Here is a 25,823-nt window from a genome sequence, read left to right as displayed (position 1 = left end):
GAGCAACACACGGGGAACAAACCTAAAAGCAACACGTTAGGGAACAACAAAATGTGGAGGCGCACAACACATCAGCAAACCAACACACACTCATTACACGGCTACACGCACTCAACAACAAAATTGTAATAGCGCATCAGACATTCGCTAACTACCACACCATCAAAACAATGCTAAACTCACTTTCCCATAAAAGGGGAACTCAAACACAAATACAATGAGACAATGGGTGACTTGTTCATGCACCGTCATTCCAACGACAAATATCTAGTAATGAGAGACTTAACACTACACAGCCATCTCATACACAATGAGTGTGATGTGGAATGTTGGTGTGTATGGAATGTTGGATGTCTGTGAGTGTCAGTTGGGTATGGGCTGAGCAGCAGGGAGGTTGCTCATGGTGAGGTTTCTCCTTGTAACATCTAAATAAAAGAACTTAACTAATCTACGCTAGAAGTCCAGATCTTCTTTTGATTACAACAAATATCCAAGCACTTGACATAGGAACAGTTACTACCTCATACAAGCAGTTTACAAAATAACAGTTACAAAGCTTTCTTTACACAAGGACAGTTAGCACAGTTATGGAAGCTCAAACAGACGTCGCACATGAACAATACTTACTTAAAGTTATAGTCTTTTGCAATGTAGAAATGCGATGATTGACAAAGCAGAAAACGAAAGAAAAAAAGATAGACGGGTGACCGTGTTACTTCAAAATGGCTGTCACCAAGATTGAGTGGCCAGTAATAGGGAGGTTTAGCAGTCTAGTTGTTGTCAGGGTGGTCGGGGCTCCGCATGTCAGGCGCCGTATATAAAAAATAAAATAATGAGGGGGTGTTGCAGGGGAAACAAGATGCCAGCATAGACCCTGCTATGGAGGTCACCCCTCCCCCCACTTCAGCAATCGTTATCCAAGCCCTTGCGGTATTGGAACAGATACTGTCAGTGAAGCGGTCAGCGCCACAGTCCAGCCAAAGTATGCCCATAACTCCTGATCAATCTTCCTCCCTGTAGCGTGCTATTGTCTCCAGCCGTCACCAATGACAGTCGATTTGACTCACCACCTGAACATGCATATGCAAAGCAACCTCAATGAAAGTACAACAACCCCGAACCAGGCAACCTTGGGGAAAGTACAACATTCATTCCCTTGCTTTTCTGAAGTACAGGAAATGTTTTCACTGTGTTATATATTATGTTGCCTAGATCAGCCAATGAGAACAGAGCATGTAAGGTATTTACCACTACAATGACTTTGGGGCATATTTACAAGTCCATATCGCCGCCACAACGTCACTTTCAGTGACATTGTGATGGTGATAGCGGCCTCGCCTTATTTACAAGGCAGCATTAAGCCACTTAACATGGCTTAACGCTACCTTGTACATAAGGCACCCTTTCATGCTGTATTTAGCGTGAAGGGGTAGGGCAATGGGTGTTGCGGTGGGCGTTCCACCGTAACACCCATTGATATTGACGCTGCATCCTATTTACAAGGGCAGTGTAAATAGGAGGCAGCACTAAAATTAAGATCAGGGAAAACCTGGTCTTAAACAGCCAAACGAGGAGAAATGCTTTATTTCGCCTCAGTTTTGCTCTTCCCATGTGTGCCGACATCAAAACAATGAGTGGCCTAACACTTCATCACCATCTCATACATAACAACCCTCCAACCTGGTTCCAGTTGCGGAACCTTGTCCCCTCCATTCTGGGTGCCATGAGCCGGTTCTAGTTCTGGGACCCCTGTCCTTGTTTTGGACCTTTGTCCTGTTTTGGGCTATATGTTGTGGTTCAAGATCTGGGACATTTGTCCCCTCTCAATTCTGGTTATGGGACTGGGCTCTCTGTCGTGGTTCAAGTTCTGGGACATTTGTCCCCAACATAGGCTCTCAGACCCGCTTCCCATACTGGGACCTTTGTCCCGTTTCAGCTTTTCTGTCCAAGTTCTGGGTTCACTCTGGACTCTCTGACCAGCTTCTGGAATCGATGTACCGTTTCCGGTCTCACTCTGGACTCTAGCTTTTAGGATCGTTGTCTCAGTGCTTGGCTCTCTGCCCCTTTTCTCTCTCTTAGACAGGCTCTCTGTCGCCATTCTGGTTTATAGGGCACGCTGCCGATATTCACACAGTGATTTACTAGGTAATCTTCAGCACTTAATAAACACTATTGCACATACCAGTAATGTGGTTGATGGATGTCGGCAGGAAGGTTAACTGTTCTAAACATAGCTACACATCTCTCTGACCCACTGCCGATCCTCGCGCAGCGAGGTTCCCAGTAATCAGAAACTTTCAATTAACTTTATTGTCCATACCTGGTCCTCTAAACTGTGTGCGCCGTGGTTAGTCACATAAAAAAAAGAAAAAAAATGGAGGCACGCATATCAACGTAGAACCGGGTAGTTCTCGGCATGAACTTGCACCCATTATTGCCACGCAGGAATACTGACGGGGATCGAGTGAGGAGTCGTCACAGAAGAGATGGTGGCACGATGACGCTGAAGGAGGTAAACCGGCCCGTGCGTTGTCCATCTCCTGCGAGATTATTTTTTTTTTAAACTGTAACAGTTAAGCCGTCACTGAGGACACAACTGCACATATATGGCACACCTTGATAAAATGGTGAAAACCCCACATGCTACACACACTTCGATAAAACGGTGAAAACACATTGAATCAAGTTGTGATTCACTCGACATCAGTACATCTTTACTTCAGAAAACGCTTGCTGCCAAAATAATAGAAGCGTTGCATGATGTTTGGCTAGCGTCAGAACCATCTGCCAATCATTGCCCTCACTCGACATTTCCAAAGTATAAATATACGGTGAATTTCATCCCTGCCAAACACCAACAGACAACACCGGGGCTCGATCCTTGCCCCCGATCAACACATTTAAGGTGCAAGTCCACAGAGTGCTTAACCACTTTAGACCTTGACTCGGTCTTTGCCCCCGATTAACATATTTCAACAGTTAGCACCGGGGCCCAATCTTTGCCTCGATCATGTCTCTTCAAAGTTACTTCACACTGGGACTTAATACTTGCCCCCGATTTAAGGGGTGAATCTTCACAATGCTTAACCACTTCACAGCGGGGTCCGATCTTTGTCCCCGATTAACATATTACAACAGTTAACACTGGGGCCCGATCTTTGCCCCCAAACATATTTAAATAACAATGGGGCTCGTACTTTGCCCTTGATCAATACTGAATCTGGCACACTTGGGTTATAGAGCGACCGATGTCAGGGTCACTGGTGGGGTTCAGGGGTGCCCGATACATGCTTTTAATTTCGCTGAAAAGTCCTTTACCTTGTGATTTCCTTGGGTTTCAATTTTCTGTTTCTGTCAAGTTTTCTGTAAGGTAATTTTCAGTTTCCAATAGATGGCACTCGTGGATTCTTCTTCAGGATCGTCGCCAAATGTTGTAAACAAAAGAAGATCTGGACTTCTGGCGTAGATTAGTTAAGTTCTTTTATTTAGTTGTTACAAGGAGAAACCCCACCAGGAGCAACCTCCCTGCTGCTCAGCCCATACCCAACTGACACTCACAGACATCCAACATTCCAGCCACACAAACATTCCACATCACACTCATACTGGCTGAGCAGCAGGTACATTAATATTCTTATTTGCTGTGTTTGCGCTATATAAAATTGCACAAATAAAAGTTGATCATTTAGCTTCTGCAGTTTGCCTGGTACCGAAGCGATTTTTAGTTGTGTGAATCCTACCTTGGTAAATGACATGACCCTGCCAACTCGAACAAAGTGGTGGAATGGGGGCCGCTAGTAGGCTGGCTATTGGTTGGCTGTAGTCCACTTTGTGTACTCATCCTATGTTCCTCTCATCATGTTGTCCTGTGCCCAGATGGTTTAGCCCCGAAAAATGTTTTTATCATATAGTTTACTTGGATACCCGCGGGAAGAGGGGGTCTGTAACGTAGTAGTTATCAAGCAAAACTCAGGTTGAACTACACCTTTGTCTTCAGTCATTCTAACAAATTATTAAGTACTCTACTGTCCTTGCCAATGGAGCCCCCCAGCTTGGATGGGAAGAAAGGAGAATGTTCATTACATTCAGTAATGATCCCTAAATCAGCAGGGAACCAGCCCTGCAGGCTACGGTGCAGCCAGCAGGTCAGGCATTAGTCCAATTAGATCGAGTGCCATCCACTCCTGACAAAGCACAACAAGCATTGGCATAGCCAAAAGGTCTCTTCGGTGGCTTTGCCAATATGTTTTAGCCATGTTGTAGTGTGTTTGCTATTCAGTACGGCTAAACCTTATTAGTGTAAAGGGGAGTGGAGTGAAGTGTTCTAAATTTGAGTAGAGCGTAGTGTTATGGAGTGGCATGGAGTAGAGGGGTGTAGAGTTGAGTTGAGTGGCATGTTGTGTTATGGACTGGCCTGTAGTGTTGTGAAGTTCAATGTTGGTATATGTTGATTTTTTGATATACAACCATATTTGCTCTGCAGTGTAATGTAAGGAGCATATTGTCATATAGTGAAAGGTTGTGGAGTGGTGTTGCGTTGTGTGGCACTGCATGGAGTGGCATTGCATTGATTGGCATTGCATGGAGTGGCGTTGCATGGAGTGGCGTGACGTGGCGTATAGTGGAGTGGTGTAGAGTGGCGTGGCGTAGAGTGGAGTGGTGTAGAGTGGAGTGGAGTGACATGGCTTAGAGTGGAGTGCGATTGCTTCGAGTACAGCTGTGTAGAGTGGAGTGGCGGTGCATTTTCTGATTGGAAAATTGCGGCCTTGTAGGAGAAGTTTCACAAGACCCATCCCTCTGCCGCATGGTTCTTCTAACCTACTTCAGGTGAACCAGTTGCATACAGTATGAAATCACCAGCGTCGTGGCTTAATATACAAGAAATGGAAGAAGGGCCACAAAAATGTAACATTTATGTCTTTGGCAGGACTGGTCACATCTTTCACAGGAAAGCAGCGAGATGCTGGGACATCAATGTGTGTACCAATGTTTGGCCTACAGTGACCTTAGGACACAATTCTTTGGCTAGTCCTACTGCCTTTCAGTAAATTGTTTTGTTGCACGTTTAACAAATGATGTTAGATGAAAATGCATTCATTTACTGGAGTTGGCATTAGCATGCAAGGCCTCTCGCTGTGTAAACAGTCCAGTCTTAGTTGCAGGATTATGGACTTACATAAGCTACCACAAGGCAGATATATTTAGTTTTTTGCAACAAGTAAAAATGCTCAGGCGTCTTCTGCTCAATTTGAGGATTAATCTCTTGCTCAATTTAAGGATTAAACATGATTCGAGGCACCTTGGCTCTGGTCAAGCAGTGCTTTTGGGAGATGTTGTCTTAGTTCGGTCCAAATAAACCAACTGGACTAAGGCACCTGAAAATAATGATGTGTAAAAGCGAAAACCTAGTTTGCATAATTGTGTCATGGTGACATGAGGTCATATGCTGACCCTACTGGAACCTACCTATAGAGTTCTAGTTCCATGGTGACTGAAATCCACCATCACGTTTGAAGAAAGGCATTGAATAATAATTATTTGTGTTAATAATTTTTCAGTAATGCATTTTCCTCTATTTTGTCTGCTGTTTTGTGCTTTGATGGTTTTAAATTTTAACCGAATAAAGCAAACTTTGACTTTGACTTTGACTATCTATCACCAAAGCTTTCAAAAAAGTAGGCAAAATATTGTGTTAGCTGAAAAGTGCAGTAAAAAAACTTTGAATACAGTCAAGAAAGCACCTCACAATAAACGGCGGTGGAAAAAACTGAGAGGACAAGCAGCAAAATAGAGACAGCATCGAGTGTGCAGACAGATGGCTTGCAGCTCACAACAGCAGCATGTTTCCATGTCTCAAGGATCGGGCAGGTTCAAGCCCTACTGCCATCACGGGACCGATAATCAGGACCTGAGATGCTGCAGGAGTTTGCAGATGTTCGGCAAGGTAAGGTGGGTCAAAAGGGGCTCTACTTTGTTAGTGGGTAGCTTCCCTCGTCACACAGCTCCACCTGGTAGCTGTTGCCCCCTGACTCCTCCAGGTCCAAAGTTCGAGGCCCTCCTCCACCCGCAGGCACCCGCCTGCATCTTATCCCTGGTGGTCCAGTGGGGACCATCACTGCTCTGCTGCTGCTCTGTCCTCTGTCTCTCTGCTTTCTGCCTTTGCTCCTCTGATCTCTTTTTTCCTCCTTTTATCTTATCTGCTTTTCTGTCACTTTCTTTCACTTTCTGCACTTTTCTGCCTTTCTGTCACTTTCTTTCACTTTCTGCACTTTTCCACTTTTGCACCTTTTCATTGCTGTGTCCCCGCTGCTGCTCGTCCCCTGATGCCCCCCTCCATCGCCGCTTTCCTACTTCCCACTTTTCCCGCCTCCCAGCTGTCCAGCCCTCCTCCTCACGCTACCTAATGGCGGCCCCTGCGCAGTGAAGGAGCGACCTTTTTGACCTTGGCAGTTGGTAGCTTCCCTCGCCACACATCTCCACCTGGTAGCTGTGGCCCCCCGACTCTTCCCGGTCTTGAGTTTGAGGCTCTCCTCCACCCGCTGGCACACACCTATGCTCCATCCCTGGTGGTCCTGTGGGGTGCATCTCTGCTCTGCTGCTGCTGCTGCTCTGCCCTCTGTCTCTCTACTTTCTGCCTTTTCTCCACTGATCTCCTTTTTCTTCTTTCATCTTTTCTGCTTTTCTGTCACTTTCTTACACTTTCTGCACTTTTTCACTTTTCCACTTTTTCCATTTTGGCACCTTTTCTGTGGTGTGTCCCAGCTGCTGCTAGTCCCCTGTGGCCCGCCCTCTCCAGCACCGCTTTCCCACTTCCCACTTTTCCCACCTCCCAACTATCCAGCCCTCCCCCTCACTCTACTTTAATGGTGGCCATGCCAAAGGCAAGCTCACCTGCGTCCGTCTGTGCCTGGACCGCGCGCAGCGCCACGAACCATGGTTCTTGGGTCATCAACCGCTACAAGACCAACTTTCTCCATGCCGTCCACACTGGACGCCACTCCACCTGCCACCTCATGTCACTGAAGAACACCCAAGGTCCATTCACCTGCCACACCTGCAACTGCACCTTTCGACGGACTCTGCCCACCAGACCTACCGATTGCACAGTCCTCAAGAACCAGACCTGACCACCTACTTAACAAATGCTCTCTCGAGGGACACACTGTGGAGATCTGGGACCTGATCAACTCCACATCCCCTGAAATTGTCTTCTTCACAGAACCCTGAATGAACTCCAGCTTTAGCCCTGAAGATAGCAACCGCCATCCCGACGGATACAAAATCATCCACAAGGACCACGTCAACCAACCGGGAGGATGCATCACTATCGTACACAAAGACACCCTCCGCCTCACAACCAGCTCACCTGACATGGAGCACCTCCACTTCCAGATCCAGACCAACACGAAAGCCACCCTCCAAGGCACCCTCATCTTCAGACCTCCCAGACCCCGCCCTCCATTCAGCCACACCATAGCCGACTTCATCGTTGACCACGCTCTTGCCTCAATGGACTATATCCTCCTCTGCGACCTCAATTTCCACCTGGGTAACCTTGAAGGCCACAAGAGTCACAATGCCAATCCACTCAGTTGAGTAAATGCTCAACCCCATGTTCTCTGTAAGCAACAACATCTCCAACAGCCACACATCAGAGCAACATCAGACCGACCACCACTGCATCCACTTCTCCTTCACCAAACCCTCAGTACCCCTACCGTGACCCTCGCAGAAGCTGGAACAAGATCACTGAAGACCAGCTCACCACCTCCCTCAGCAAGACCCCCCCCCACAGACATCCAGAGACACCAACTTCACAGCACGCAACCTCCACTGCTGGATCTCGACTGCACCAACACACTGGCTCCACTCAAGAAACCCTCAGGCAAACAGCCCTCCAAAAAGGCCAGCTGGTTCTCCTCTGCCCTCCAAGAGTCCAGGCACACCTGCAGATGGCCCTAGAAAAGATGGAGGAGCAGGAAGATCATGGCAGACCATGCAGCCTTCAAATCCACCATCACTGCACACCACCACCTCATCAGAACAACAAAGAAGGCAGCCATCGAAGAACACATCAACGCCAATGCACACAACAGCAAAGAACTCTTTGCCTTAGTCAAAGAATTCATCAAACCCAGCACAGAGAAAGCAGACATCCCTCTGTCCCAAGACCTTTGTGACAACCTCAACACCTTCTTCTACCACAAGATCAAGGAGATCTGCGACAGCTTCACAACCCAAGACCCACCCACCCCAACCACAACCAATGGATCCAGCCCACAGCAGACCCTGACAAACTGGAGTACCCTCACCTCTGATGACACCCTCTGGATCATGCAGAGCATCCACTCCGGAGTGCCCTCAGATCCCTGTCCTCACCACATCTTTAACAGAGCCAGCACCTCCATCGCTCCCGAACTCTGCCACACCATCAACTGCTCCATTGAGTCTGCAACTTTCCTGGAAGACTGGAAGCACGTAGAGATCAACCCCCTGCTGCAGAAACCTTCTGCCGACCTGACGGACCTCAAGAGCTAGAGACCCATCTCTCTGCTTCCCTTACCAGCCAAAGTCATTGAGAAAGCCATCAACGGCCAAGTCTCTGAGGTTGCCGAAATGAACAACATCAAGGACCTCTCTCAATTGGTCTGCAGAAGCAACCACAGCACTTAGACCGCTCTCATCACTTCCACAGATGACATCTGCACCCTCATTGACCGAGGCGAGACTGCACCCCCATCCTTCTGGACCTCTCGGCCGCCTTCAACACCTTCTCCCACCACACTCTCTGCGCAAGACTCAACAACACCGGCATCCGTGACAAAGCCCTTGAATGGATCCGCTCCTTCCTCACCGGCCGAACGCAGGGAGTCAGACTTCCACTGTTCAAATCAGAACCCACAGAGATCAGCTACGGAGTGCCTCAGGGATCCTCCCTGAGCCCCACCCTCTTCAACAAATACAGGGTCCCGCTTGCAGCCATCGTCAGAAGTCACAGACTCAACATTGTCTCCTACGCCGGCAACACCCAGCTGATTCTCTCGCTCACAGGCAAACCCACAGACACCAAGAGCAACTTCCACACAGGATGAAGGCAGTCGCCACCTGAATGAAGGACAGCTGCCTCAAGCGTAACTCAGACAAGACCAAAGTCCTCATCCTGGCCTCCTTCCTCTCCGCCTGGGACAACTCTTGGTGGCCCGCAGCGCTCGGAATCCCCCTCACACACACTGACCACACATGAAACCTCAGCATCATCCTGAACTCCTGGCTCTCAATAAAACCCCAAATCAACGCTGTCACGCCTGTCTGCATCCACACTCTCCGCCTCCTTTAGAAGAGCTTCAAGTGGATCCCCACCGAGTCCAGAAAAACAGTCACCCATGAGCTTGTCAGCAGCAGACTCGACTACGGCAACACACTCTACGCCTGCACCACCCAGAAACTCCAAAAGAAACAGCAGAGCATCCAGACGCCTCTGCAGACTCATCCTGAACATCCCACACCACAACCACATCACCGGCCACCTGAGACACATTCACTGGCTGCCTGTCAATGAGAGAATAACCTTGAAGCTTCTCACACACACCTACAAAGCCCTCCACAATGCTGGTCCTGAATACCCCACCCACGCCTCTCTTATATATACCCCTACCAGAGAACTCCGCTGTGCCCAACTGGCCCTGGTCACCGTCCCACGGATCCACAAGACAATGGCTGGAGGAAAATCCTTCTTCTACCTTGCTGTGAAGACCTGGAACTCCCCGCCTCTGCACCTCAGGCAATCGCCATCGCTGCTGCAATTCAGGAAGTTCTTCAAGACCTGGCTCTTCGACTGAACCGCAGACCCAGCTACTCCTCCCCCAGTGCCTAGACACCCTCAAAGGTGAGTAGTTGCTCATTATAAGTCCCTGATTAATTGATTGATTGATCCATTGATCCACCACTGTTACCAAAACGAAACATTATTTGGTTAGGAAAAAGCAAACACAAAAGTGTTATCTTATTCCTCATTAAGCTTTTAAATTGAAAAAGGAACAAGCATTCTCTCAACAGCAAATATAAAACAATCCGACTAGAAAATCAATCAACCAAAAATGTGGTCTTTTTGATTCTCTTCTGTCACTAAAAGCAATTTCATATATCCCCATGATGATCGTACCCGAATAGGGGAAAAGAAGAGATTGTGCCAAAATCGGGATTGTAATTTACTACACAAAATTTAACAGATAAAACACAATAATAATGTATGCAGAGAAATTCTTTAATGTTCCGAGTTTCACACTTATTTTGCCTGGCCGCTTCTCCCTCCAATCTATGCCTGCTCAGTACTTTTCATGTAAAGAGCAGACCGACTGCAATTCAACTTATGTGGCAATCATTCCTGGAAAGATGAGGCCATTACACATATAAAACAGCTTGAAGCAGAAATATTTGATGATATGGAAAGATACACTAGCCGCCTCCGTTTCTGAAGATCTCCACCTTGGTGTATGCCCGGAGACGAGCTCTCTAAAAACAAACTGCTCAGATAAACAAGTGTGGAGGGTGGGAGGGGAACGGTGGTCTGCAACATGAAGAAATGGTGGGTTGGAGGTGATTTGAAAAGCAGCAGTACGTAGAAGGAGAGAGCATGTGGCGTAATGGCCAGAGCTGCCGGCTTTGAGTCTGAAGAACAGAGTTTGAGTCTCTGCAGTGACTCAACATCCTGTGATTCTGGGCCAGTCACTTGATTTCCCTGTGATCAAAATCCAACAAGAATTGCAACCCTGTTTACAGAAGTGGGAATTCGGAGCAACTGAAGTCATTGAGCGCTCGTTTGGAGTGCTTTTAGACACAGGAAAAAGTAGTCCCTTTTACAGTTGTTCAAATGGGACAAGTGGAAGGCTACAAGCAATGTGGTGCTGCTCTGTGGTAGTTAAAAACCAACAAAATGGAGGGACAAATAGGAAAGATTAATCACTTGAACGCAAGGAGTTTAAACGACGCTGAAAGAAAGAAATGAAAAATAATGGGTGAACTGTAAGCCCACCATGTATATACAACATGTCTCGAAGAGACAGCGTCAGCGTTGCTTAGGCTCGACCTAAAAAAACACCCTACATTTGTGTCAATGGAAAGCATCTGTCTTAAAGTTTAGCAAATGCGCATGAGTGATTTTCTCAAAGTGTGTAAAAGCAAAGGGGAAATGAGAGCTGATGAAAATCTTAAAATTCCATGAAGAGAACTGCTTCCTTCCCAGTGGATTCTTGCAGTTCGTGTTTTACAACAAGCTACCATTATATGTGCTGCAGCTATTAGTATGAGTGAATTGTGTTGAGTCCACAACCGGTGCATCTTCTGGCCGTGCAGGTAGTTTCACAGACAGCACCGCTGTGGTTAATGCCTGCTCCTTCTATTTTTTGTCAACATCAAAATTGGTTTCACCGCAGCACCAACTCTCCCAATATAGTGAATATCTGGACTCAAGCACCAAGATAGGCCAACTGTGAACCTTCAGAGGAATTTTACAGTTCTCTGCATTGCTGACCTTACCTGTGAAACCAAAAAAGCTAAAGTATTTAAAAAAAAGGACACATAAGTCTCTTCACCTTCCTTTTTTGTGGAAGATTTACTTTGTCACCTTGGCGTGGGTCTCCCTTCCACTTTTTGCTGTTGCCTCATGTGTTTTTGCTGGTGTTAGATGCTCAGGGTACTGTGCCACTGCTGTACAGTGCCACAGTGCAAGTGCTCCCTATTGTAAATTAATGTATGAATTTGTGATTCCATGATTGGTTGGTTTGGGTTACCTGTCAGACCCTAGTACAGTACACCAGGAGTGCCCAGGGCTGGTAATCCAAATACTGCTGGTGGGCTTGCGGCACTGGTTGTGCCACCCACAGACAGCGGCATCACTAAGGGGGTGCGGGGGGTGCGGACCGCACCGGGTGACACCCTCACATGGGGTGACACCAAAGGGCCGGTGTGTGTGCAGTAGTGCAGAGCAACGCAACCTAACCTGCTTTCAGGAGGAGGAGGTGCCTGTGCGCAGTGCGCACTGTCTCCTCCTCCACCGCGTCTGCACGCATCGGCAGTGGCGTCGTCACTAGAGGGGTGCAGTGATGTAATTTTGAATCCGGGCCGGGAATCCCGCATGCGCATTGGGCCCTAAGTGCGCGTGACTCGGCATCACAAGGGTCGAGGAGGAGGTCTCAGCCGGTTTGACCACCCGCGGGCCGCCATAATTTAATTTTATTCTAAGGAGCCAGGCTTAAGGCTAGCCACCGACCGACATAGTGCCCCCCCCTGTCTGCCACCATTGCCAACTCAGCAGGTGAGTGTGCTTCTCCGGCACTGCAGACCGGCGGCACCAATTGATTAAGCCATGTGGGTCAGGTGGCGGTGGGTGGTGGTCAAGCCGCGGTTATGCGGATCTCCGCTCGTGTCTGTACCTCGAGAAGGGTGTTATACTGTGTGTATCTGTTCTTGTAAATAACTTCAGGCCTCAGTCTCGCCTGCTACCGTGGCAGTTCTTCTCTGAGTCTGACTCTTACTGAAAACAGTGGCTGCTTGCAAGACGGGGTTCTCACTCTCTTTCTTCTCCTTTCTTTTATTTGCACCCCTGTGAAATGGATCCAAAAAAGAAAATCACTTTTGCTGGAAATCAATGTCGTATTTTTCTGACATTTAATTCCAAAGGGCAGCATCATGAATAAAAGTTTAAAAATATGAAAAATGAATAACTAAATACTGTAAGACAGAGTGGTAGCAAACTGGCCAGATTTATTGTATTCACACCCAAACACATTAGCGCCACTTTTACAGAGTTTGCCAGTGAAGCGCTATTTTTGTTGTCTTGGCTTTGTTTTCCCTGGGCTTGGAACTAGTGCACCAATCCTGAAGGTACTGCAATGTGAGGATTGAAAAACAAAATTTGTACTGCTGCTCTGCATCTAGGGATGTTGTCTTTTTTTACCATACTGCTTACGTTTTGTAAGGATATAAGCAATGGCCATTGAAATAGGTCCATTCAGGGCCCTGTAGTCATGTCCTTAACTTTTCAGACAAAAGCACTGATTTCTGAACAGTGAGTGTAAAAGCGTTAAGGTAACCATGTTGTTCCTGCTTACATTTCACATGGTTTGTGAAATTTTGCATCCCCTTTGATTGTTTGCTTTTTCCAGGATGCTGTCACTTTTTTTTGTTGTAAATGTAGGCCACATATTGCTCTTGCCCAGTGTGTAATTTCAATTGAGCCGCATCCAGGTGTTTATAGCTGGCAACAATTGGGTTGTAGTTGAAGGCAGTCTGAGTTTTTCTCAGTGGGGCAGAATGGTGTTCAGTGTGGGGGAGAGGATGTGGCACTATAGCCAGAGCTGCTGAATTTGGAACTGGGGAACCAGGTTCAGCCTTCATGACCAGTCCATCAGACCACTCTACTGAGAGAGCACTATCTCATGCTAGACCTTATATTAGAAGCCCCGGTGTCGTAGCACCAGCAGGGGGACCGTAGCATGACAAGTGTAGGTAAACTTTCAAGGCTTGTCCACCACTATTCATACTAAAGTTCACCTCCAGTCTTGAGGGCAGGCCTATGAAGCAGCACACCCTAGAACAACAGTGACCCTGTCACTGAGATCACAGGACCCTTGAGAAGGGCCAGCTCTAGGGTGGTGCAACCACTGTGACCGCACCAGGTGCTGTCTTTAGGTGGAGGCATCATTTTTGCAAGTATATTATGGTTTTAAAAGCGCTTGCTGCCTCCTTCCTGGCCTCCAGTAATTTTCGGTAACAATAAAAATGTCACGATGACTCTGGTGATTAATGTTCTACGTAGAGAGAGATCGGAATTTTGTCTAATGGAGAATTTGACTCATGGAAAGGTAGCTCAGAGGGTTAATGTATCTGCTGCAAAGAACATGTACCATGCAGATCACAAAGTGCACATAATGTAAATAGGCCAGTGGGCTACTGCTTTTGTCAGAGAGATCCTTTTGTTACTTGCAGTTTATAAGTTAAAATCCTAACCTAGAACAGTGAGCTATTAACTGTCATCTACTCCGCAGCAACACAAGTCACATTTTTTATTAACTTTTGATACGTTTGAGCTACAAACAATTTATTCGTTTAAATGGTCAGATCATGCTGCAGATCTTGCATTATGAGGCAAATATGGCAGAGCCATTATTATTTAGAAAACATTTGCAAACTAGGATTTTTAGCCATTCATGTTTGAACTGCTGTTGTGGAAAAGGGAGAAGTGCTGATGACAGAAACTTCATGGCTCGGAGACAAATGGCTTGTGCTTTTTATCGTATTTGGGGACATTCTGTGATTAGAAGTATATCCCACTTTGTGAATACATTTTACTGTCAATAACTCATTATAACCTTAAATAATCATGTGTATCCATTGGTTGATTAAACTGGGCAGTCAAACCAAATACAAAAAATAGGGATGTTTGCGCGTTCTGGCCACACCTCTGGCTCCGCCCACTGATCCAATCCTTGGGTTATTCCCGCCCTCTGATTCTCCACCCACAGTTCCCCTACTCTTTTTCCCCCACTTCGACCACTGATATATCATGTTGCCGGATAGTGGGAACACCACACCAGTATAAAGTACCATACCTATGATATTATAAATTCCAATAAACTGTTGACTAGCAGGTAGCCCACTGTACAACCTGATTAATGAGTCATTATCACACTGTTGTTAACAGGCATAGGGGTCTCTGTCTGCAGAGGCAAGGCTGGGCGCTCACTGTCTACACAGATTTGGGTGGTAGAAGAATAAATTGGTTATATTTAAATTCATGTTTCATGCTCGACATTTCATTTTTTAGTGTTCTCTGTAGGAATGTCTGTGATTTATGACTGGATATCCTGGTGCTCTATAAGGTAATCATTTACTATGCTTTAAAAGTTAATACAATCTAATATGTAATGATCAATGTGTTGAAAAATGCTTTGTTTTGGCCTTTGTCTCCCAAATTTTCTTGGGGTGGAGAAGTTCAACCCCCCAAACTCCCCCTAGTAGTGGTTGCTCACTGCGCTTGTTCGCTACACACCTTGTGGGGGCTGGTCTCACTTTTACTTTGTTCCCTCTGATTCACTACTTGTGTCTATTTTTGGTGCTCTCTGAAAGAATGTCTATGGGTACATATGACTGGGTGCGTAACCTGATGTTCTTTAAGGTCATCATCTACTATTTACTGTGCTTTGAAAGTTGATACAATTTGAATATGTAATGAAAAATGTGCTGTAAAATTCACTTTCATGTGACCTGGCAGCCATCTGTAATTTGAAATGTGACGACGACACAAGGGGTGAATCTGTGGCGCTATCATTTTTCAGACCGACCATTTACTTCTGTCACTCCCATAAGAGTACAGGAAGGGGGGCGGGGGCTATATTTGGCTGCCCTTTATTGGGCATTTATGTGCTATTGAACTGAGACCTTTATTTGGAATAGCTTGTAGGAGCACCTCCCCCCGATGTCCATGCCTGGGTGGGAGGCTCAACTACGGTGTCATTGTCACTCGACTCCACCATGATGGAGAGCTGCCTGGCAGAAACGCATCCACCTGTTAAATCTGGTTAAACCGCCAGGCACACCCTGAAATGAGGGGGAAGCCGGACTCGGAGCGGAGGAGGTCCATGCGGTAAGTCGTGAGGGGGTGACACCATGAGTTACCCGCACCGGGTGACACCAACCCTAGTGACGCCACTGCCCACAGAAGCAGCCTTTAAAAGTGTGTCTAAGGCCTGCCATTGCAGAGCCTGCATGCAGTCTGGTACTGTCATGCTGACTGGGCAAGTGCACTCACTTGCCAGTCCCTAAACCTTCCCTTTTCTTCATGTCATACACGCCTATGGTAGGCCCAAGGGCTGGGTGCATTGTAAGTACAAGGTAGAACATGCCCTGGTGTGTGTGGCATGTTCTAAAAGTGAATTACAGCCATTTTCGTTTTTCACTATTGCAAGGCTACCTGTACTCCATAGGCCAGAATGGGCAGTTTGGTCATCTTATAATCCTAACTGACTCAGGGAACATGGTAGAAATTCGAATTTAGTATGCCTGAACTCAGAATGATAAAATACATCTTTTAGTGAAGTTGGTTTTAACATACTGTGTTTGAAAATACCACTTTTAGAAAGTAGGTATTTTCTTGTCTAACCATTCAAACCTGCCTCTGCTAGGCTGTGTATTCCTTGTCTGGAGTTTGAGTGACAGGGCTGGGGAATTTCAGGAGACAGGGTGAGGTAGCCCAGTGGTGAATAGAGAGATCTGCATCTAGATGGGAGGGAGGAGTTGCACCTGGGACCTGAATAGGTCTGTGCCTTCCCTCCACAATGCTGGCTTGGATGCCGCCACTGTAGCTGTCTCGTTGCACTGCATCAAGAAAAGCACCTCGCATCCACGGAGAAGCGTGCCGCCGTCGGAACTGCTGCAGTTATCACATCGAGCGGAAGTGTCTCGCAACGTCGGAGAAGAGTGTCACTGCCATAGCCGCTGTCGTCGCATCACTGAAGAAGGGTGCCGACGCTGCAGCTGACGCATCGAGTCGAGTCTTCTCGCACCATCGGAGAAGCGAGCCGCATCAGGAAGATCTTCACGTCTTTATTTCTTTGCACCAAACTTTCATCGCATCAACATCGTTGCAACACTTTCGTTGCCCTGCGTGTCGCATCTACGGGTACATTGACTTAAAGTGTCGCATTTAAGAACTAAAGAGACTTAAGCTAACTACTACCATTTTTAAGTAACAGTATTGTGGATTTTTGTCATTTATGGCCTTGTGGTAAATCTATATCAAGAATACTTATTTTTGATATAAAACCTGTGTGGTGTCCATCTGTAGTGCAGTCACTTGATTACTTTATATGTTCACAAATGCTTTACACACTGCCTCTGAGATAAGCCTGTCTGCTCGTGCCAAGCTACCAAGGGGGTGAGCAGGGGTTGTTTTAGGAGTGTACCCCTTTACCCTGACTAGAGGAGAGGACCCCTATTTGTCACCAGTGCCTACCTGTGCCAACTAGAGACCCCCAAGTCTAACATCAACCACATATTAATGAGCAACTGCAGGGAAGATATGTTCTGACCAATATATTGTGCCTCTAATTTGAGATTTCTGTCAAAAGACAAGATGAACCATTTTAGTTCTCACAGTATTGTCTTTCCCAGTGGAAATATGAAAACTCATATACTCTCTGTTCCAGAGTACTTGTTTGCTGAAGAAAAGTGCTGGCACTTTCCATTTAAAAGAATTTCTATCATTCTCGCACGTGATGGCACTCTTCCTTTCAAATTAGAGAAGTGCGGGTAATCAATACCTTAGATTATTGCCCATTTAACCTCTTGAGTGCCCATGACGAGATGGTCACGTCATGGGCCGCGGTTGCGCTGTGACCATGACGAGACTATCTCGTCATGAGCCCCGCCCGCTAATGAAACGCCCGGCACAGGGCGTGGAAAGGGCGGGGCACTCAAGGGGTTAAAGCAATGATCCAGCCCACAAATGTCACCAGAGACAACACTGAAAGCTCCTAATTCAGTGGGTGGGGAAGCTTGTAATAGGGGAACAGGGCCAGTGTGAGCTGGTTCCATAGATTGCAAATTAGGAACAGCGAGGCTCGTTTTGTCCCATCGAGTACTGTTCAGACAATATTTTTACAGCTTCACACAAGAATGCTTATATACCTTCTTTAAATATTTCCCAGTATGCACTGGAACCGTATGAGTCAGTAAACAGCTGAAAGATATTAATGTAAAGGAAGCCGCTTTGTCAGGGACATTTTGCTTTCCTTTTATAGAAATGCACCAAAAATGATTAATTGAAAATAAATTGAAATGAATTAATGAGATGACTAGTTGATTAAGGCATTAGCTTTTAATAGTCCGCGTGAGTTGTGAACTATGAACATATTTTCTGTGGTTGCTTGGGTAAAAATCTTATCTCAGGAGCACCGGAACAATGTGAACAGAGAGAAGATAAGCTGCTCTTGTTCACAGCATTTGTATTGTTTGAGCTGTTATATTTAGCCAGAGATGCATCCTTGCATCCCAAATTTTTTTTTTTTTTTTTGTTTTGTTTTTTTGAAACCGTTTATTGCATTTTGAAATAGTTACAAGTATGGGCCTACAACCATCTGGCCGGCCGCTAGAGTGGCAGAAGCATATGACATACATACAGTAAGAATCTCTTGGCGGTTCGGATTGGTAAATCAGGAGATAGCAATAGCGCAGGCCACATAGCTCCAAGCCCACAGTACGGTTCCCTTTTATCAAAACTGGACAACACCAAAAACCACACCCGCAAGGCAACCCGCAATCCAAGACGTCGGCACGTGCTCCTTAAGTGGGGGATCCCAACCCGCAGCCTAACTCTGAAGAGGGGGAATGGGAGCAGATCCGGGACTGGGGGCCCACATGCCCACGGCTGGGGGAGGGGGTCGGCTAGGGGGACGGAGCTGGTGAGGCAGCCGGTAGCAGTGGCGGCTCACAAATACCCCCGCGATAGGCGTTCCAGGGGCCCCAGATTTTCACCCACGCCCCAGGCTTACCCCTCGCCACATACACCACCTTTTCACGAAACATACACCAATCCATGTGTTCTTTCCAGGCCAACACCGCCGGGGGCCTCTGGGATCCCCACAATTGAGCAATGTCACGCTTAGCGATCATGTATCCCAGAGTCACCCACCGCGTCTGCGGGACCGAATAGTCATTTGGTTCCCACACATTCAGCAAGCATCTCCTCGCTTCAGGCAACAGCGCGACACGCGTAACCACACGCAGGACCTCATGCACACCACGCCAGAATCGCTCCACCTTTGGGCACTCCCACAGAATATGCATGAAAGTTGCCAAAGCACCACAGCCACGCTTACACAATCCATCCCCAGCAAAGCCCATACGTAGAAGCCTTGGCCCCGTCACGTAAACCCGGTGGAGGATCTTAAGCTGGACGAAGCGAAGGCGAGCCGGGATGGCCACCTCCTTCGGAGAGGCCACCGCGGAAATCCAGTCCTCGTCGTCCAGTTCCAGCCCGTCGGCAACCCAGGCCTCGCGGAGACTAGTCAGCAGGCACGATCTGTCGTTGATCAGTTTTTTATATATAAGGGAGATCGTGCTGTCTGGAACATGGCCATCCAGCACTCTGTCCTCCAGGGGGGAAGACTCCGGAATGGACGCGACATCCGGGAAGACGGAGCCCAGCGTGTGGCGGACTTGTAAGTACCGAAAGTACTCACTGCCTTGCAGCTGAAACTCCGTCTGCAGCGTCTCAAAAGTTTTGAATCCCCCCCTCGTCCAGAGATCTCCCACTGTGCTGATTCCGATCGTGTCCCACTTCTCGAAGCCCTTCGATGTCCACAGGGAGCCCAACCTCTCAGACGCATATAGCGGTGACGCCCGGGTCAAACGGTCCTTCCACCCCATAGCTGCATTAGCCGCGTGCCATACACGCACCATGACGCGCGTCGGCCCCGTCAGACGGGAGTCGGGCGCGCCAGAGTAGAGCGCTCGATTGTAATCGCCACCGGGCAGGAGCATCTTGTCCATTTCAAATGCCGGGTTCAAGGCGGGCCCGTAGAGGCCATGATTAATTGCAGCTAGCTGGGAGGCCCAGTAATACCGTTTAATATCCGGGAGGGCAACCCCCCCATTGTACCACGGGAGCGTCAATTTAGCCAGAGCAATACGCGGCCTCCCGTCCCAGAACAGGCGCCGCTGCAGGCTCTCCACCTCACGGAAGTAGCGCGCCGGAACCAAGTCCATCGTGTTCTGGAGCGCGTACAGAAAGCGCGGCAAAGACATCATCTTAAACAAGGCCGCTCGGCCAAGCGGCGAAAGCGGAAGACGCCGCCAACGCGCCACGTCCTCCTTCAAGCGCTGGAGGGGGGGTAGCAAGTTCCGCTCGTAGCGGGCCTCCGGGTCCAGAGTAATATATATACCCAGGTACCGGAACCCCTGGGAGGCGATCTGGATCGGGCAGTCCCGTGGTAGGGCCGGAGCCTCCCCGGAAAGCACATATACGCAGGATTTCGCCCAGTTGATGACAAGGCCTGAGTTCCGACCGAAGGAGCGCAAAACATCAACCAGGACAATCAGCGATTTACGCGGGGAGGCGAGATACAAAAGGATATCATCGGCGTAGAGGGACACGCGGTCCTCATGCTCGGGGGTCCAGCGGAGACCACGGATAGAAGGGTGCCACCGCAGCCACTCCGCCAAGGGCTCCAAGGCCAGTGCAAACAGGAGCGGCGACAAGGGGCAACCCTGACGCGTGCCCCGTCCCAGCGCGAATGGGGCCGAGACTCGCCCATTCACCACCACCTGCGCCAATGGGCCCGAATACAACAATTTGACCCAGCTAATGAATCCCGGTCCAAATCCAAATTTCGCCAGCATCGCCCAGATGTATGGCCACTCAAGCGTGTCAAACGCCATGGTGGCGTCTAAGGACGCCAAGATGGCCGGCTCCCGCACAAACGGGACACGCGCGAGCACCCCGTGCAAGCGTCGCAGATTAAGAGCCGTGTTGCGATGGGGTATAAAGCCAGATTGGTCTTGGTGGACCAAATCGCCCACCACGCCGACCAGCCGGTTGGCCAACACCTTGGCGAGGATTTTGGGCTCCGCGTTCAAGAGCGAGATAGGCCTATAGGATGTGACCCGCTCACGGGGTCTCCCCTCCTTGTGGATCACCACGATTGTGGCCAGACGCTGGTCCGGCGGGAGGGAACCCTGCGAGTGGGCCGCCACGAACATCGCGCGCAGGTGGGGCGCCAGTACATCCGGTCGCAGCTTGTACAGCTCGATGGGGATACCATTGGGGCCCATGGCCTTGCCGGATGCGACCGAGCGAATAGCAAGGGCAATTTCATCCGAGGTGGGAGGAGCGTCCAACGAATCCCTGTCCTCCACCGAAAGGGAGGGCAGCGCGATGTCCCGAAGCAGGGCATGGGAATCTTCCTCCGAGCAAGGAGAAACCGGGGAGTACACCTCGCGGAAATAATCCGCGAAGCAGGAGACAATGGCTTCCGGCTCGGTGACACGCACACCATCCATCCCCTCAATCAAAGGAACCACACGACTCGCTCTCTCCTTCTTGTCCAACCACGCAATCAATTTACCAGCCTTATCCCCCACATCATACAATCGCCCCTGTTGCTCTCTACTGAGGCCCCTGGCCGCCTCCGTGACGAGGGCCCTATAGGCCGCCCGCTTGAGGTGTAGATCATGCAACTTGGCATCCGTCACCCCGCTCCCCAGGTCACCCTCTAGTTCCGCAATTTCGGCCTCCACCCGGGTTACTTCCTCCCGCTCGCGCCTCCGGGCATGGGAGATAAAGGAGAGGGCCTCCCCTCTGAGGACTACCTTAAAAGCCTCCCACAGGGAGATGGCCGAAGGGACAGACCCCACATTCTCATCAAAGTATCGCTGCAGGGATTTGATCAAGTCAGCACGAATAGTGGGGTCGCGCAAGTACCAAGCATTGATCGGGGCCACCCTGCCCTCCCCCCTCGGGAAGACATCGAAATGTAACAGTAATGGGGAGTGATCTGAAATACCCCGCGCCAGATGGCACACCTCTCCCACCCTCCCGGCATAGGCCGCAGGGACAAGGATGTAATCAAGCCGCGAGAGGCTACCATGGGCACCCGAGTGGAAGGTGTATTGCAGCTGCGCGGGATGCTTTAGTCGCCAGCAATCCACCAGTCCCAATGTATCTAAAAGGCCGGACAGCCACGCCTGTGCCCGGGGGAGGTCCCTCGGGGGATGACGATCCATAGACCCAGAAGCTACCGCATTAAAGTTCCCCCCAACCACCAGCAGACCACCCGGAAGGTCTAGGAGAAGGCGCCCCAGGTCCGCAAATGTAGTAGATTGTAACCCAGGCGGAACGTACACTGATATAAAAACAAACACTCTACCCTCCATTCTACCCACCAGGACAGTGTATCGTCCCCTCTCGTCATGGCGCACCTCATCAATCTCCAACGGGAGCGAGTTCTTGATCATGATACCCACCCCCCGCGAGCCCGAGGTGAAGCCCGAGTGGGCCACCAAACGATAGCCCCGCCGATTCATGGCATGAAAGGAGTTACCTATAAGGTGTGTCTCCTGCAGGAAGACAACATCTGGTGAAATACGTTTCAGATACTGCAGGACCACACCACGCTTAAACCTGTCCCCCAGGCCGTTAACATTCCATGACAACACAGTCAAATCCCTACCCCCCATCATACGTAGAAGCAATCAGTCGTCCCCCACAGAGCATCTCGAGAGCAACAATACAGTAAAGGGTTTGCCTTGCGGTGCAAACAAACAACACACCCCCCCCACCCCCCCATCCCAACAGAACTCCCCCCTCCCTGCACCCCTGCATGAGCCCAGACAGCCCCCCCAAAGTGCAGTGTGCCTGTCGCCCCATAGCTGAAAAACTAACTAGTCCCCCAGAGGAGGAGGGAAGCCCCCAACAGACCCCGTACGACCTCCATAGGAGGGGAACATACACGATCAGTAAATGGTAAAGGAATGTTGTCCAGAGCAAGGCCTATTATTCACCCCTCAGTTCTGATCCGGTGGGCCCTCCCCGCCAACCGCACCCCCCCCACCCCCTCGGCCCCGATCCCCAGGCAGAGTGTCCAACCAGTCCCCAGCCGCCTCGGGTCGGTCAAAAAAGTGCGTGCGACCATCCACCTCCACCCTTAGCTTAGCTGGAAAAAGCATTGAGTACTTAAGGTTCAGGTCCCGTAGGCGACGTTTAACTCCGAGAAAACTCAGTCTCTGCTTTTGGACCGCCGGAGTAAAGTCAGGGTAGAAATGCACGTCCATGTTATCAAGCTTGACCGGTCCCTGTTGCCTGGAGGTCTGCAGGATAGCGTCTCTGTCCCGAAAGTTAAAAATCCGGGCAATGAGAGGCCGCGGCGGGGCACCGGCCTTAGGTCTGCCCCCAGGGACCCGGTGGGCACGTTCCACCGCAAAAAGCTTACTCAGCCCCCGGGGCTGGAGATGGGTAAGGATCAATTCTTCCACAAAAAGATCTGCCGCCTCCGCCTCTCGTCCCTCCGGCACCCCCACAATGCGAACGTTATTCCTCCGGGCCCGACCCTCAGAATCCTCCAATCGACGGTCCATCAGGGCGCTCGCCTGGCCAAGACGGCGCACCTCCTTTTGGAGGGCCACCACATCTGTCGTGAGGCTCGTTGTGGTGTGGGCCAGGGAATCGACCCGGTCGTTTGTTTTGGACAAGTCAGCCCTCACAAGGCTCACATCCACAAGGACCGAGTCTATCTTTTGCGCTAGGGTGTCGAAGCGCTGGTCCACCGAGGCCTTCATCTCGGCGATGGCGCCCATGACGTCCCGGAGGGTCAGATCCACTGGCTGAGCAGACGCCTCAGTCGGGCCCGCCGGGGATGTGCGCGATGCCTCCGGAGATCCCTTCTGGAGGGTGTAGCGGTCCATACTGTTGGATTGATGCGCCGGGCCACGGCGGGTCGTCTTCATCTTCGCCCGGTCGCCATCTTGTTTGGTGGACATGCCTGCTCTCCCACCGTCGTGCCAATCTCCTCGAAAGGGCCGCTAAACCAGTTCACGGGTTCCGGGGAAGAGGGCGACCACTGGACCACAGGATGACTCACAGCCGGCGGGCCAGCCGGGCACCCGGACAAGGCCACACCACCGCACCCCGCTCCGCAACCCTACCTCGCTTGAGGGCAAGGGGGGCGCAAAAGCGAAAGTGAAAGCGCGGGGTACGCGAGTCGCCCAGCCCTGACCGCCGGTGTTGTTCGCTTTGTCCCCGGGTCGCCCCACTACTCCAATACGGGGGGCCGGCAAGGAGAAGGCCGCAACCTTCGATCGGTGCTCCCACCGGTGTCCGGGGTCCGATTCGAAAACGGAACACGGGTGTCGCCTCAGCTCGGGATCACAGACACAGTCCCCTCAACAAGGACAGGATATAGCCAGGATTAATTCAGGAGGTCGCGGAGGTCCTCGGGAGCCTCGCACCTACGCGGCCATCTTGGTTGCGCGCTAGGCTCCTCCCCCTTGCATCCAAAATTGACGTGAGGATGCATATTGTATTGAAAGACAGCACATAATTCCAGATTTGCATTTTGCTTGATTTCACATAATTTTCCTGAAATTTTGCACAATTACGCTAAAGAAAATGACGTGAATATCGCTCATCCCTAGTTCGTATGTATGCTGCTGAGTTTATTTTTCCTAGTGTAATTTCTGCTTCTGGTGTGCTGTAGGGCAGTCAGTGAATGTTTTCTGCAGCCCTAAAACAACCATCAAAACGTATGAGTCTCCTCACTCCTAAAGATGCTACTCGTAATTTCTTTGTGAATAGCAAACAATCGTAAACTTACACAAAACTGTAAGTTTACCTTAGTGAATCAGGCCCTCAGTTTAGTAAAGAATTGAAGACACCTCTTTAAACACTCAGGGGCATATTCACAAGAAACTATCATCGAACTAACGTCACATTATCGCAGCCAACGTCATGATAAAAATACCTCCCCATTCACAAGCCTGTGTAAACAGCCCACAGGACCAGTTTAACCGCGATAGCAGCCGCAAAAAACATTGCCACAGAGGCCCACCACAACTATTGCTAATGAGATGCAGAGTGGGCGTTCCCGTGCCAAAATCCGTGACAACATCACACCTCAACATTCTCAACGACCAGACAGAACTGCGATAAAAACACAAAACAGGCGATAAGGCGCATTCGCACCAGGAAATCTACACCTGCTCTGACCTGGTGTAAAGTGGCAGCCTGCACCACAAAAGGGAGACCAGCCCAGGGCCACACTCAAAGGGCAACAGAAGCCACGGAGCCATCCATCAAGAGGCCCGGACACCCAAGACGGCCACAACACCCTCCGACACCACACCCAGGCCCGCAACACACCCCCCCGGACCACCCCCAACCCTGGACCAAGAAACTGCACACCAACACAAAACATATTGCCTGATGTCGCACAAGCAGGAAAATCAACAGACATGCGTTGCCAGGAAATGGAGACTCAGTCAAACAGCAATGCAATCACCAACACAAAACACCATACAATCAAAAGCCCAGACAACCTGTAGGATGAGTCTTAGCGGCTCTTCACTGGACAATCCGTAGCACACAGCCTGGAACACCAGAAGAAGGTGTGCCATGCGCCCAACAAAGGAAAGAGAGGGAGAGAGCGAGGGAGAGAGACGGAGTGAGATTGCACAAGCAGTGCAAAGCCCCTCGGGCATCTGCCTCCACATGCCAACATGCATGTGTGTATCGCCATCCATACACCATGAGCCCAAGGCCCTGTCCCATCTCAGCGCCAAAGCCACATCACATTCTGAAAACGCAAGTAGTAGCCAGACAAACATCAGAGATGAAAGCTCCTTTGTTCCAATGCAGAAGGCGGGAGGACACCTGCACCTCTGACCTTGGTCCAGAACGTGCCTGGAACACCCTGAGAGTGATGCCATGGCAGACAGGGACGATTCCCACATCACGCATTCCCCAAATGAACTATCCGACTCATCCACATCCCACACACAGAAGCCCCTGCCTGTGGTACCCCTGCACGGCATGCCCTTGACACTCTTGGAAACCGCAACCCACTCTCCCCAACTTTGCACACACAATCAAATCATTGCTCATATCCTCCACACAACTGCCGCAGTTCAGAAGAGTGCCCATTCCACGAGATGCACCAACGCAATGGCAGGCCATACCGGGCACATGCACAACCCCAGTCACGTGGAACAGTACCGTGCACGTATGCTGCATTTACTGGGCGCAGTGCCACTGGCAGTGCTGCGGATCAGTTACC

The 25,823-nt window shown here is 49.6% G+C and overlaps 1 long non-coding RNA gene across 2 annotated transcripts in view; it reads left to right on the top strand.

Annotated features, from left to right (window-relative positions):
* Nucleotides 1–2,430: 2,430 nt before the first annotated feature.
* The window catches only part of LOC146829076 (uncharacterized), a 249,189-nt gene continuing 225,796 nt past the window's right edge, over nucleotides 2,431–25,823 (top strand). For both annotated transcript variants that reach the window (XR_014961905.1, XR_014961906.1), the window contains exon 1: nucleotides 2,431–2,512. This is a non-coding gene — a long non-coding RNA (uncharacterized LOC146829076). The remainder of the gene's footprint in view (nucleotides 2,513–25,823) is intronic.

This window comes from Triturus cristatus, chromosome 5_2, assembly GCF_964204655.1.
Source record: "Triturus cristatus chromosome 5_2, aTriCri1.1, whole genome shotgun sequence".
Taxonomy (NCBI): Eukaryota; Metazoa; Chordata; class Amphibia; order Caudata; family Salamandridae; genus Triturus; species Triturus cristatus.
This window is presented reverse-complemented; position numbering and strand designations above follow the sequence as displayed.